Source organism: Diceros bicornis, chromosome 15 (assembly GCF_020826845.1).
Source record: "Diceros bicornis minor isolate mBicDic1 chromosome 15, mDicBic1.mat.cur, whole genome shotgun sequence".
NCBI lineage: Eukaryota > Metazoa > Chordata > Mammalia > Perissodactyla > Rhinocerotidae > Diceros > Diceros bicornis.
In genome coordinates, this window is record NC_080754.1 from 50,087,770 (window position 1) to 50,101,157 (window position 13,388).

A 13,388-nucleotide genomic window follows, 5' to 3' on the forward strand; every position below is an offset into this window, starting at 1 on the left:
TACATCTTAAAGTATAAAACAGCTTTTCTAAAATTAAGTACTCTTAAAAGTTTAGTTCAATCCTACAGTAACCTGCATCGTGAGGATCACCACCAGCAAGCCCTGAAAACCGGGATGAGGCAATGGCTTCCAGGCCCCTAGCTGTACCCCAAGGAGGGCACACGGGTGGCCCAATGTTGAGAAGCACTTCTCCAGGGTGCCACCCGTTCATGGACGTTTACCATGCATAGCCTCCCTCCTGGGCAGAAGTTTTGAGAAACAAGAGAAGGTGGTTCTAACACCCCTCATCATTCTGGGGAAACACAATCCCCAGAGAAGCCCATAGCTCCTTCTGGACCATGAGGAGCATTTCTGTGAAGCAGCAACAAACAGTTTTCAGGGAATACAGCCTCGGGGGCTGCATCTTTATTAGTCACTTCATCCACACGCCCCACACAAACACAAGGAAAGACAGTCAGTCAGGTCTCACTTCAGAGCCGTGTCCTTAGCTCACCTTCAATGAACTCACTTTCTAAAGATGGAGTAGAGAGCTAAATGATTTCTAACAAAGGAAGCATTTAGGGTTGCCAGCTCCCCAGGTTTAGCCTGAGCCGTCTGGGAAAGCACAGGGCTCCTCTGAATCCTGAGGTCACCTTTTATTAACCACAGGAGCTGCTCTTTGAGCTCGCAGGGATGAGGCACGCTCTAGTGAGCTCTGTGCTCGTCCCATCCCTGTGGCTGCCTTTGGTGCAACCCAAACACCACAAACTATTAACCTTAAAAGGAGAGAAAGGGTTAGTATTAGGCATAGGACTTGCTTTTCCAGGTGCAAATTATAAGTACAGGATCTTACTCTATATAAATTAACTTAAATGAAAGGCACTGAGGAGACAGATGCAAGATGAATAAGACCATATTGCCACCAAGTGAAAAGGACTCTCCGAGTTTTTCAAATGTCTGAATAAGGTAAAACTTCACCACCATTTCTTAACCAACTGCTCTAGATTTTTCCCATTCACTATATTGAGTTTCTTATACATTACTTTCTACAAAGCATACTTTAATTCTCTGGTTTCTCTCATTCCAGGTTAAGTTGCTATTAAAGAAAACAATCTAGAAAATCTCTCTCTTGGGAGATGTCCAGAATATTATCATTATTTCAAAAATAAATTTTAAGTTTCTGGGCAACAGACAGGTTGAACACATGGAAGGCATTCATCTAATACTTAGCCTTAGCATTCAGCTACCTGGGAACACAAAAGACACTGTTCCATGTCTGGAGATACAAATAAGATATTGAATGTAAACTATTGAGAAGCAGTGTGATACAGCTGAAAAGTGTTCTGGAATAAGTCTAGATGATCTTTTTAACTTTTTTGAGCGTGTCTTCTAATCTTAGTTCACTCAACAAACATTTATAATAGGGCACCTGGTATGCACCAGCTTCTGTTGCAGATACTAGAAAAACACATAGAAAAACAAATGATATCCACCTTCCAGAGTTGGTTTAATGAATATGGAATGTATATATATGGAAGTGCCCAGCATGTGGAAGGTGCTCAACAATTACTGGTCACTATTATATTTTACATCTGGCTTGTGGTCAGAGTTTGGAAGTTTACTGCACAAATCACAAGTGTCCTCATTTCTATATAAAACTGCCAAGAGCTGGTTATCGTTTTACCCCAAAAAATATGATGACAAAATCGTTCTGTAGAACCCTTCAATTATGCCCTAGTTCCTAACTGAAGTCCTCTGGTCTCCTAAGTACTCCTCCCACCTGACTTCTTTCCAGCCATCAAGTCAAAAACCTTAAAAGGACAGATTACCAAGAGGGCAGATTTCCCAAGCCTGGGTTTCCCAAACTTGTCTGATCATATCATTCACCCGCAACACGTGATAAAGGTTTCCAGATCCTACCCCAGACATAAGGAATAAGAGCCACATACACCCTCTACCGCCCCGACACACCCCTATCTATAACAATCCAAGAGATGCTCCTCTCCTCAGAGCACACAGCTGAGGACATTCTCCTCAGGTTTCCATGACATGCTCTTTGACCCTTTCTCCATGGCTTAGTTTAGCACTCAATACTCTGGCCACTAGACTAGCAGGATCAGCTCTCTCAGCCGGGACCCCAACAGCTCAGCAAGGCACAATTTGGTTTTTTCTGTTCCTTAATGTCTCCCTTCTAGAATTTCCCTATAAAAAGATCATTTTAAACTACCACAAATCTCTGAAAAGTTACCTTTTCAAAAAAGGTAATTTTCTTAATTATAATTTTCAAAATATAATTTTCTTAATTTATAATTCCCAAACTGACTCCAATAGACAAGCAAAATATACATAATCGAGGGCCACGTTTTTAGGGAATAGAAATAGAAGCTGTTAAAATTTTCAAAATTAATTAGTAATCTAATATAGACATTAAAAAAGTCCATGTACTCTCTGGAGAACTTTCATTTCTTTAAAATAGCAATAAATGAAAAGCTAGGTTTGCACTAAAGGTGACTCACGCCTTTGTTTTAATTTGTTTAATATTTATTAGATCTTTACCATGAGAAAAACAACTCAAGAAAACTGTGGAAACACAAAAATGTCTACAACATGGCTCATGCTTCAAAGAGATCAACTTCAGTAGAAGGAATAATGATTGAGCGCCTGAGGAGAGGTACTCAGTTTAAATGGCACATTCAACCTAGGAATTCATCCATCTATCCATGCATCCAAGGAACATTTAGTACATACTCACCATGAAAGACCCTAAATTAAATCAGAATCATCCCTACCTACACTCAAGTAAGCGTGACAAGGAGACGATCAGACAACACTGAAAAGGACAAGTGTTCTAAAAAGTAGAAAGTAATAGAAAAATTTAAAGAAAATGATATATTACATAAAACAATGGCTCTAGAACAAAATGGAGATACACAAAATAGAATGGGACATTCTTTTCTTTCGAGGAGGCCAAAAATCAATGAGGAGCGCTCTGTGAACATAATGTTGTAATTCGTCATATCTCTACTAGATATAAAGAGAGTGACTCTCGGTACCTTTTGATATCAGCTGGTAATGATCCTACTACTAGAGTAATTAGTAGACCACAAAAATGGCCTGCTATGGTATGAAAGCCATTTACATACACAGCAAAGAAAATACACCCATAGAGACAACAAAGCATGCATACACACTAACTAGCATAATCCCCTTGCAACTTCACACTGTTTTCCAGGAGTTCAGGAATTAATGAACTCTTATGGATGGCAAATACTTTACAGTACATAGCATGTAATTTTCCCTCTATCTTGTCATTTGTATATGAACTTAAATCTTTCCATTTGGGTTTCTATCTGATATTTTCAGTATTCCTAACATGCACTTTACACCTGATGTTTAATTAAGCTTTATATCCAATCACTTAACAAAAATTCTGCCCCACCTTTTCATAAGTAATCTACCCAAACTCAGCCTCAATATCTCAGAAGCAAAAAACAAAAAACCAACACTCAGAGAGCAGTAACTATTATGAAATTATTAGATGCTAGAGTCAAGTTCAGATGAATAAAACAGAATACTACACTCTTCCTTTTTTTCACTCTATTCCCTTCCAATAGATTTTAGTGTAAGGCATCTAATGCATTTCCAACATGAGTACTAAGATGACTCAGACCATTTCTTTAAATGGAAATCAAAATTTTACCTAAAGTACTGAAGATGACAAAATGGACTAAAATGCTTCAAGGTTAGAAAATATGACAGGTGTGGGTCGGCTCCATGGCTTAGCAGTTAAGTGCGCGCGCTCCACTACTGGTGGCCCGGGTTCGGATCCCGGGCGTGTACTGACGCACCGCTTCTCTGGCCATGCTGAGGCCGCGTCCCACATACAGCAACTAGAGGGATGCGCAACTATGACATACTATTATATACTGGGGCTTTGGGGAAAAAGAGGAGGAGGATTGGCAATAGATGCTAGCTCAGAGCCAGTCTTCCTCAGCAAAAAGAGGAGGATTAGCATGGATGTTAGCTCAGGGCTGATCTTCCTCACCAAAAAAGAAAAAAAAAAAAAGAAAATATGACAGGTCTAACTGTACATCCTACTCCCTGGTGTTTAGATGACTCACAGTGCAATTCAGCCTAGATTACTTTACCTGTATGTGCCTACATGGTCTGTGGATATTAATAAACTACCTGGTTCATCTAAATATAAAAATGTCTTTTTTCCCTCCAGAGATCTACTACTTTAAATCGTCTCCTCTTAAATTCAAGTCAGTTAATAAAATAAACTCTGATCTCCAAAAATGGCCTAGGAGAATCTCCCTTTACACTGCCAGAGAAGGAAGATGGAAAAAAAAAAAGAAAGGAAAAGAAGAGAAAGCAAAATCTATCAGCATGGAGTAGACCATGGGGGAGCAAACAGAGGCAAACAGATCATATGGAATAAATCTTCTTCAATTTTTTTTTTCATTTTTTTATGGTGATAAACGTACAGAACAAAACATCTGCCATTTTAACCATTTTTAAGTGTACAACTCAGTGGCATTAAGTACATTTACAATGTCGTGCAACCATCACCACCATCCATTCCCAGAACTTCTTCATCATCCCGAACAGAAACTCTGTACCCATTAAACAGTAACTCCCCATTTGTCCCTTTCCCCAGCCCCTGATAATCGCTATTCTACTTTCTGTCTCTATTTAGCTATCCTAGGCACCTCATATAAGTGAAACATACAATATTTGTCCTTTTGTGTCTGGCTTATTTCACTTAGCATAATGTTTTCAAGGTTCATCCATGTTGTAGCATGTACCAGAATTTCATTCCTTTTTATGGTTGAGTAATATTCCATTGTACGTATACGCCACATTTTCTTTATCTGTTCATCTGTGAATGGCCACTTGGGTTGTTTCCATCTTTTGGATATTCTAAATAACGCTGCTATAAACACTGGTGTACAAGGATTGGTTCGAGTGTCCGCTTTCAGTTATTTTGGGTATATACCTAGGAATGGAATTGCTAGGTAATTCTATGTTTAACTTATCAAGGAACCGAAAAATTGTTTTCCACACCAGCTGTACCTTTTTATGTTCCTAGCAGCAATATATTAGGGTTCCATGTCAATATACTTTTAAGTATTTTCTGATTCTCTAATTCAGAATGTTTATCTCTATTACTCTAAATCAGAATTATTTTTCCAAAGAAAAACCACAATAGAAAAATCAGAAACAGCAATATCTAAACATTTTTAGTATTTTCCTCTTAAACGACTCAAACAATTGAAGATACAGAATGTGTTTAAAAAAAACTTTAAAATACAAGAGAAAAAGGAGCATAATATCCTAAAAATATATTAAGTATCCTACATACACAACTTGTACTGTAAAAACTGGTCAATCTGACCCCTAAAAAGTCCCATACGAGAAAACCTCATGTCTTGAGAAACTGGATGTAAATATCCTGAGATATTTTCAAAGAAATGTACTTTTCTTACCTGTCAGTTCACACAGTACCTGGAACTAAGCTGCCCAGGAAGGTCTTGCTTTAGTAAAAGCAGAAGAGGAGGGCACGTGAGCTTATCTAAATACTACTCGCAGGACTTCCACAACTTTGCCCAAACGCAGAGGAAGGAGGAGATGGGCAGCTAAAAGCAATAATGATTTTCTTAAACCTTTAACACCTGCTGTCACCAATCTGCCATCAAGTGCTTACAGGTGACAAACAAGTAGCAAAAGGAATATGAATAGAAAACCTCCAAAAGAAATCAGTAGGCATACGTGGAGTCTATCGGTGGGAGTGGGGTGAGATGGGAAGGTGGATATTTGCTTATTGTTGTGATTTATGTTGCATACAAAAACATAGTTATAACTTTTGCTGGTAAACTGTTCCTAGTTCACATGATGGCATTAAGTAAATCAACATTTATCTCATGGTGATCCAACGACTTCCAAGAGTTCCTGCATCTCGATGAAAAGCCCAGCGGTAGAACTAGCTTCAATCCATAATGCAGTTTTACACTGCTTTTAAGTAAATCGATTTTTCCAAGGTGCTTAAAAGTGGTTTGTTCTCCTAATTAGGTAAATGTTCCCCTTACGATCTATTTAAACTTCTGTTACAGTAAAACCTTTTCATATAGAATAGGAAGCCAAACTTTATTCTAGACTGGCCTGGATAATTGCAAATTCCTCATTAGTTACATCCAGAACAATGGAGTAATTTTTAATAGAGACTCCCTCTTTTACCAGCTGTGGAGAATGTGACTGAGTCCCTTAAGAATAAATTAAATCATGTTATTTCCTGGGATTTTAGAATCTTCAATTATTTCTCAAACATACTACATTTGCTCATGTATAAAGACAATTTTCTAGACAATTATTCCAACAGAAAACTTTCATAATTGAACACTATGAGTTAGTATTATATCAACTTAAAGTAAATTTTTCTGATTGGTTGCATTTATAAAAATCTGCATCTTCCACAGTCAAAACAGGGATATATCAGGGGCCTTAAACTCTAACATCGTCTTAAACATAGCCTCTAGGTGCTCCAAATTTAACATTTCTCTAATTTCGGAAAGGAGCAAAGAATTGAAGTTGCCACCATCCTGCCCTAGGAGTTTGGTGGTAGACAGTTCTCAACACAACATTCCAAAAATGAGCAAAATACCCCTTAAGTAAACAGAAAAAAATGCCTTGCATTTGCCAAAAGAATGTCAGAACAGAGTGCAATATTTCATTAACGAAGAACCTAGTAGTCTAGAACTCAGTAAATGCCTTCTGGGTCAACAAACAAGTGAATGAAATAAAATTACATTTTAAACTCAAATATAATCATTTAATACAAGGAACATTTTAAACACTGACACTTACTAGAATCTCAAATAATACTCACTTTGGCTCAACACCATCGCACTAAAATCTTCTCCCTCCAGTTATTGAAAAACTGACAAGCAGTTGTAATGATATCATAGAAACAAAACATCCTAGGAGCCAATGCCTGGACTGTGATATTGCCAAGGTCATCTCATCAGCCAAGGGCATCGAAATTAGAATCCAGGAGTTACGGAATGCTAAACTTGCATATCTCAACTTGGGACAAAAAAGAGAGATTCAAGGATTGATCCATTTTCAAATTGAGAAACATCCCCACCTGTAACGGCTAATCACTAGAGTCTATCTATCTTACCTGATTTACACATGGTTTAAAAATCTCCCCACCCCCAATCCCCAGCCCCACCCCACATACCTTTGGTCTCCCAGGACTGATCCCTGACACTAAACCTGCCATAAACAACTCCCCTCTGGATAAGCTTGTGACTAGGGATTGGCCTCTCATTGGCTGTACCTTGCAAAGCGCTCAAGTAGCAACCATCAAGTCATCCTCCCACGTGAGCCTGTGCTTGGCTTCTACAGAAACCTGCCTCTGTCTAGCTACAATGATTCGAGCATTCTCTGACTTTTTAAAACACACAATACCATACCATACTGTATATTTTAAGGCAAATACATATATACGCTTATGAATATTTTCCTATATTCAAAGGCATTCAGAGTAAACTAAAGAATAAAGCTTCTTCTCAACTACCTAAGTGTATTCTCAACAGCTTTAAGGATGAGAATTAAGGTTTACTTGAAAATAATGTCTTACTACAAAAAACCCTCATTTAATGGATTAACCTCGTTAATGTGAAGCAACGGCAATTGTGATTTCCCAAGTGGAAACACAGGTAAGTTACAAAGATTCTCCTACATGGAAAATGATTCTTTTCCCCCATTCTCAGCTATAATTATTGAAAGCTCAAATAATAGGCTTGCCAAAATAATATACAAGGACTAAAGCCTATGCCTCTATCATTCAATATTGGAACTTTCTCTAAGAGACTGTACATTTTCCCCTGCACATCAAGAATGACCCTGAATCAAGCAGACTGGCCTGGCCGGTCCACTTCAGCAATGCCAGCCAGCTACAGGCCACATCTAAGGAAAAACTTCCCAAAAACATGGAGCTGGGACAACTTATGCACAGTACAACTTTCAAGAGGTCACAAACCAACTATTCCATTATGAACTGGGAGAAAATGAAACAGCAATCTAAAGCTTGAAACTTTATTTACTCATCACAAAGGAAAAAAATGAATCAGTTTTCAAACTGTCCACACACATATTTGGAGGTCTCTGGAAACACGCAAAGTTATACCGTAGGAACAGCTCAGTTTTAAACTTTGGAATATAATGAACTATGGAGTCTGTGCAAGGCTTTGCCCAACACTTTTCCATACACTGACTCATTAATCTTTGGTATGGGTGATTTTCTCCTTGTACTAAAATAAAGAAACCCAGACTAGGAGAGGTTTAGAAGTTTATCAAGGACACACAACTAAAAAGAAAAGTAAGTCCTTGACAGACAGATATTCTGATTTCTAACTAATGCTCAGATGTGGCCCTCACTAGGGGTATAAAATTTCTAATGTTTGCCTCATTTCAACGTCTTTATCTTTTAAGATTATAGTGAATCTCTCATTTGTATTAAGCACCTTGATGTCCTACATCATGAGTTAAATCATCTTCCCTATATTTGTCACACTCACGAGAACACTATAATCCTATTTATAACACAGTTCTTGTCCCGGTTCCTTGAAAATAACTATGCTCCCAATGGTCAGGAATGGGTATGAACACGGTGAACAAATCTGAAGAGTCTCATCAACTGATGCCTTACCTCGAGTTGAATCTACAATTTTCAAAGAGCTGTAGGCCACACAATTCACATAACACTGAAATAATATAGAACAATTTAAAGCTGATTTATTAATGTAGGTCTTTCAGGATCCTGTTATGCTCAAGGCTCAGGATCATGAACGCAATTATCCCTGGACAGTACAACTATGGAAAGTACAGCAGATTCAGATATATTTAGACTGAACCTGGAAGTTACCTCTTTAAAAATCCTAATAAAAAGAGATTATCATTTGTCTTTACCTGAAAGTAATATGCAAAATAAAAAGAAAGAAAGAAAAAGGTATTGGGTTATTGGATATTTATGGATGGAGACCAGATAAATGAATGCTTACTTTAACATAAGTTGGAATTTTCACTATTTCATACAAGATCAGAAGGTTGCTGAAATTCCTTCTACAAAACGAATTCTAAAATGCAACAGATTTAAATTAAATCCACTAATCAGAAAACTACTTGACCATTTGACCCCAAAAAAACCTTTCCCACTGTTTGTTTTAATCTTAAACATATTCTTCCCAATTCATAGATGAACCTAGTGTTTTATATTTGAATTTTTTTCTATGTGATAGTAAAGCAATGATTTTAATGCTTCAGATTAACTGTGTGACTACATAAGGAAAAGTGAATGACAGTTCAGCTATATTATTTACCTGACACTTATGAAGCCATTTGAAAAGAATACCCAATGAACAGGTAAACACGGGTATGAGGGGGTCATTTTTTTTCAACGCCCCATGATTTTTCATATTGCCTCCTATATATACTCCTTTATTACGCTAAAATAACCAACAAGCTCTGTCTTTTCAGCAATTCATGTCAACAATTATTTCAACCAAACAAGAAAATGTCAAAGTTTTTGTCCATCAGTTTTTACGATGACATGCAAGCATTTAAAAAAAAAAAAAAGTGCTTATTTTATCCACTCAAAGTGTGAAAGCAAAATTGAGCTATAGCTAATTCAGCAATTAAATTCCATTTAAGAGCTGCATCTAAGCATCTTCTGGTGGTGTGGAAGAAAGAAAACTGAACTAAGAGATCTAAAAAGGAATACAACCCAGTTAAAATGTGAATAGATTTGGCAGTCAGAAAGTTCTACACTTCGATCTCCCATACAGTAACCACTAGCCATAAGCAGCAGTTGAAAATAAAAGTAAAATTTAAAATGCAGCTTTTCAGTCCCACTAGCCACATTTCAAACCCACAAAAGCTACATGTGCCTGGTGGCTGCCATATTGGAGAGCACAGATATAGAACTAATTCCATCACTGAAATAAGTTCTCTCAGGCCGGCCCTGTGGCTTAGCGGTTAAGTGCGCATGCTCCACTGCTGGCGGCCCAGGTTCGGATCCCGGGTGCCCACAGACGTACCGCTTCTCAGGCCATGCTGAGGCTGTGTCCCACATACAGCAACTAGAAGAATGTGCAGCTATGACATACAACTATCTACTGGGGCTTTGGGGGGAAAAAAATAAATTAAAAAAAAAAAGAATGAAATAAGTTCTCTTATGCTGTTCCGTAGCTGTGTGTCTTATGCAAGTTACTTAATTTCTGTGAACTTCAACGCCCTTAACTGTAAAATGTCCATAACATCACCTAAATTGAAAGACTTATTAGAATTTTAATGAGATAATACACAAAAAGCACAATACATAGTGCTTAGTATACATCAGACATCCAACAAAGAGTAGCTATTAATATATCCTATACTGGACTTTGTGATGGCAACCCTTAACAAGTCACTTCTCCCTGGACCTCATTTTCCTAAAACTGAAAAGTTTGAGAAGTTCTTCTGGTTAACTGCTAAAGACGCTATCAAATTCTACCATGTTAAATTAAGTGTTAAGCAAAAAGGGCACAAACTCCTACTGAGTAAACTACTACCTAGGCTCCTAGGGCTTCCTAACCAATCCCAAGCATTCTTCCAGAAACCCCAGAAGACTGGCTTTCCAATATAGCCCATGGTCTGATGCGAGCTATTTATAAAGTCTGTCTTAAAAGGTTACCGGAATATCTTTCTGAAATTGTATATACTGTAATTAGAAGCTACAACCCCCTATTCCATGATGATATCTTGCAGTTTTAACATCTCTTTTAAATGAACACTATCTTTACAGATGAAATTTTTTTCTCTTAGAAGCATTTAAACCAAAACGCTTTAAAAGCACATACGAGAATTTTTCAATGGCTGATTTTTTTTTTTTTTTTTTTACCAGCTATCTCATTCTTAGCCAGCTTGTGGGTGACCCTCTAGCGTCTAAACTAAGTGAGAATTATACCCTCATGGGTGAGGTCCCCTTGCAAGGCCAGATACACGTCGGAAGACTTTGCTCTCCTTAACAGCTGCTCCCAGGGAGCCGGGAAATTTACAGACCGCTGGGTCCACAGCGCCCGTCTCCAATCAGGGGGAACCAAGGGCCCCCACATAAGGCACAAAACCAGGGCCACGGACTGCTGTAGGCTGCGGGCCTCTTCCCCCTGGGCGTTGTCCAGGCCACAGAGTCAAAGCTTTAACTTGAGAGTGGAAGAGTAACTCAGGCAGTGGAAATCAGAACAGAGCGGTGCATTTTTGCCCAAGGCCTCAGGCCTCAAAAAAAAAAAAAAGTGTTATTCCAGAGCAGATTCCTTTTCTTCCGGGTCTGTCTGCTCCCTCTGAGTCTTTGCCCACAGCCACCATGCCTCCCCTTTCCCCATGCACCACCTCTCTCCACATGAAAAAAAAAAAGTGGCTTATTCCCTCTCCCTTAGTCTTCCCTGGCAGGGCCTGGAAACCGGAGGAAATTCAAATCAAATTAACTGCACATTAAAAAATAAACAGACAAGCAATCAGGGGGTGCCCACCCAACAAAAGACCTCGCCCGCTCCAAAATATGATTAAGCCTGGGTGGAAGACAGTGAGGGAGACTGGAAATTTAGAGGGATGGAGAGAGGAACGTGTGGATTTGGGGCCCCAGCGTCGGCCCATCACGGCCAAATTCCAAATTTTGTTTCAAGAAAACGCTGAGCTGAAGAGAAAAGAAAATAATAAGTTGTAACTTTTAAGGAAGTCCGCAAACGGCACTGCCTGGATGAAATGCCATTGCTTCCCTTCGTCCGGGATGCCTGGCTGGGAGCTGAGATTCGAAAAGCTCCGACTCCAACCGCGCACTCCTGGAAGCCTCCCCACCAGCGGCGCCACCGGGCGGCGCAGCCCCGTCTCCAGGGACCCCGGCCCCCGGTGCTCGGGCTCCCACGGGGCGCCGGGACCGGACCTCTGGGAAAGTTCGCCGGCACAGCCCGAGGCCCCACTTTCCGCCCAGAGTGACAGGCCCTTCCCACGCCGGCCGGCCCCCGCCCCGCCGCGGGCACCAGACGGCCCGCGCGGCCCCTCCCGGCCGCTTCGGGGCGCGGATTCCGCCCGCCCGCCCCACCCCCGGCCGGGGCGCCCCTCGGGGTGACCGACTGACCGGAGCTACGCTGGCCCACACACCGGGTCGCCCGCTCCTTCCCGCCGCGCCCCGCTCCCCCGCCCGAGCTTCCAGCCGCTTGGCTCGCCGAGTCCGGCCGCGGCCGCCGGTTACCGCCCCCAGCCCGGGGGGAGCCCGGGGGGCAGGACGGGGAGGGAGGACGTGGCGCGCACGGAGGTGGCCAGCGGCAAGGCGGGGAGTGTCCCGGAGAGGCCCGGCCGGGGGCGGGGGGCCGGCGCAGCTCCCGGAGCCGCGGGCCCGGCCGGCGCGGGCTCGGGACCCTCCCCGCCAGCATCCCCGGGTCGGAGGTCCCGGCCCGCCCCCGCATGGCGCGGAGAGGCAGCCCCAACTTGCAGCCCCACTTCGCACGCCCGCCCTCCTCTCCTCCACCATATGGAAATCTACAGCCTCAGAAAGTGACACGTCGAAGATTCCTCGGCCCCTCCGCCCGCCCTCCCCCTCCCGGGCAGCGTTCCTGCCGCGGAGATTCCAGGAGGGGGGGCGGATTCCTCGGACAAAATCTGCTGGGAAGGCTAGGGACGGCGGGGGGGTAGGGAGAGCCCGGAGCCACTGCCCAGATTTTTTTTTCATCAAGAATCTACTCGTTTCTCTCCCTCCTCCAAGCCCTGGCAAGCTGGGGGGACGGGCGAGGGGACGGGCGGGGGGACCGGAGCCCAGTAGGACGCGGCCCCGAAGCGGAGGCCGACCCCCTCCCGGGCCCCGTGTTCCCGGGGTGCCCAGGCGAGCGCGGGGCGCCCCAGCACTCTGGCGCCAAGTTTTCCCCGGGAAGCCGGGAGCGCTCGGGACAGGACGCACTCTGGCGGACTGGGCGTCCGGCCGGGGGCTTTCCAGCGCCCCGGGACCCGGCGGCGGGGGCGCGGGCTCCGAGTCCCCTCCAGGCTCCTGTTCCTGCACGCCTTACCTTCCCTCTGGCTGAAACGCGGGGCTCCGGGCGCGCCACACACCGGGTCGCCCACGCCTTCCCAGCCGGCAGCCCCGAGGATCCCTGCCGCCCCCTTCGCTGCTCCCGCCGCCGCCGCCGCTCTCCTCCTCCTCCTCCTCCGGCCGCCGCCGCCGCCGCCGCCGCCGCTCAAATAACTACCAGGAGGGTTTGATGGGGGATTCCGCCATGTCAATGATGTCGGGACCACATGGGGATTTGGGGCCCGCCCACTGCCGTAAACCGCCGAGTATAACCGCCGCCACGGTCAGATTCGCAGGAGCTGTGGGAGTC

At 42.8% G+C, this 13,388-nt stretch overlaps 1 protein-coding gene across 4 annotated transcripts in view; it reads right to left on the reverse strand.

Moving 5' to 3' along the window:
* Window positions 1-13,188, reverse strand: part of FNDC3B (fibronectin type III domain containing 3B) — a 333,064-nt gene extending 319,876 nt beyond the window's left edge. For 3 of the 4 annotated variants that reach the window (XM_058556347.1, XM_058556346.1, XM_058556344.1), the window contains exon 1: window positions 13,077-13,188. The gene's annotated coding sequence lies outside the window, so the exon portion shown is untranslated. Of the gene's footprint in view, window positions 1-12,154; window positions 12,175-13,076 lie in introns of those variants that run through there. The other variant, XM_058556345.1, reaches the window with a different exon arrangement.
* Window positions 13,189-13,388: the final 200 nt, after the last annotated feature.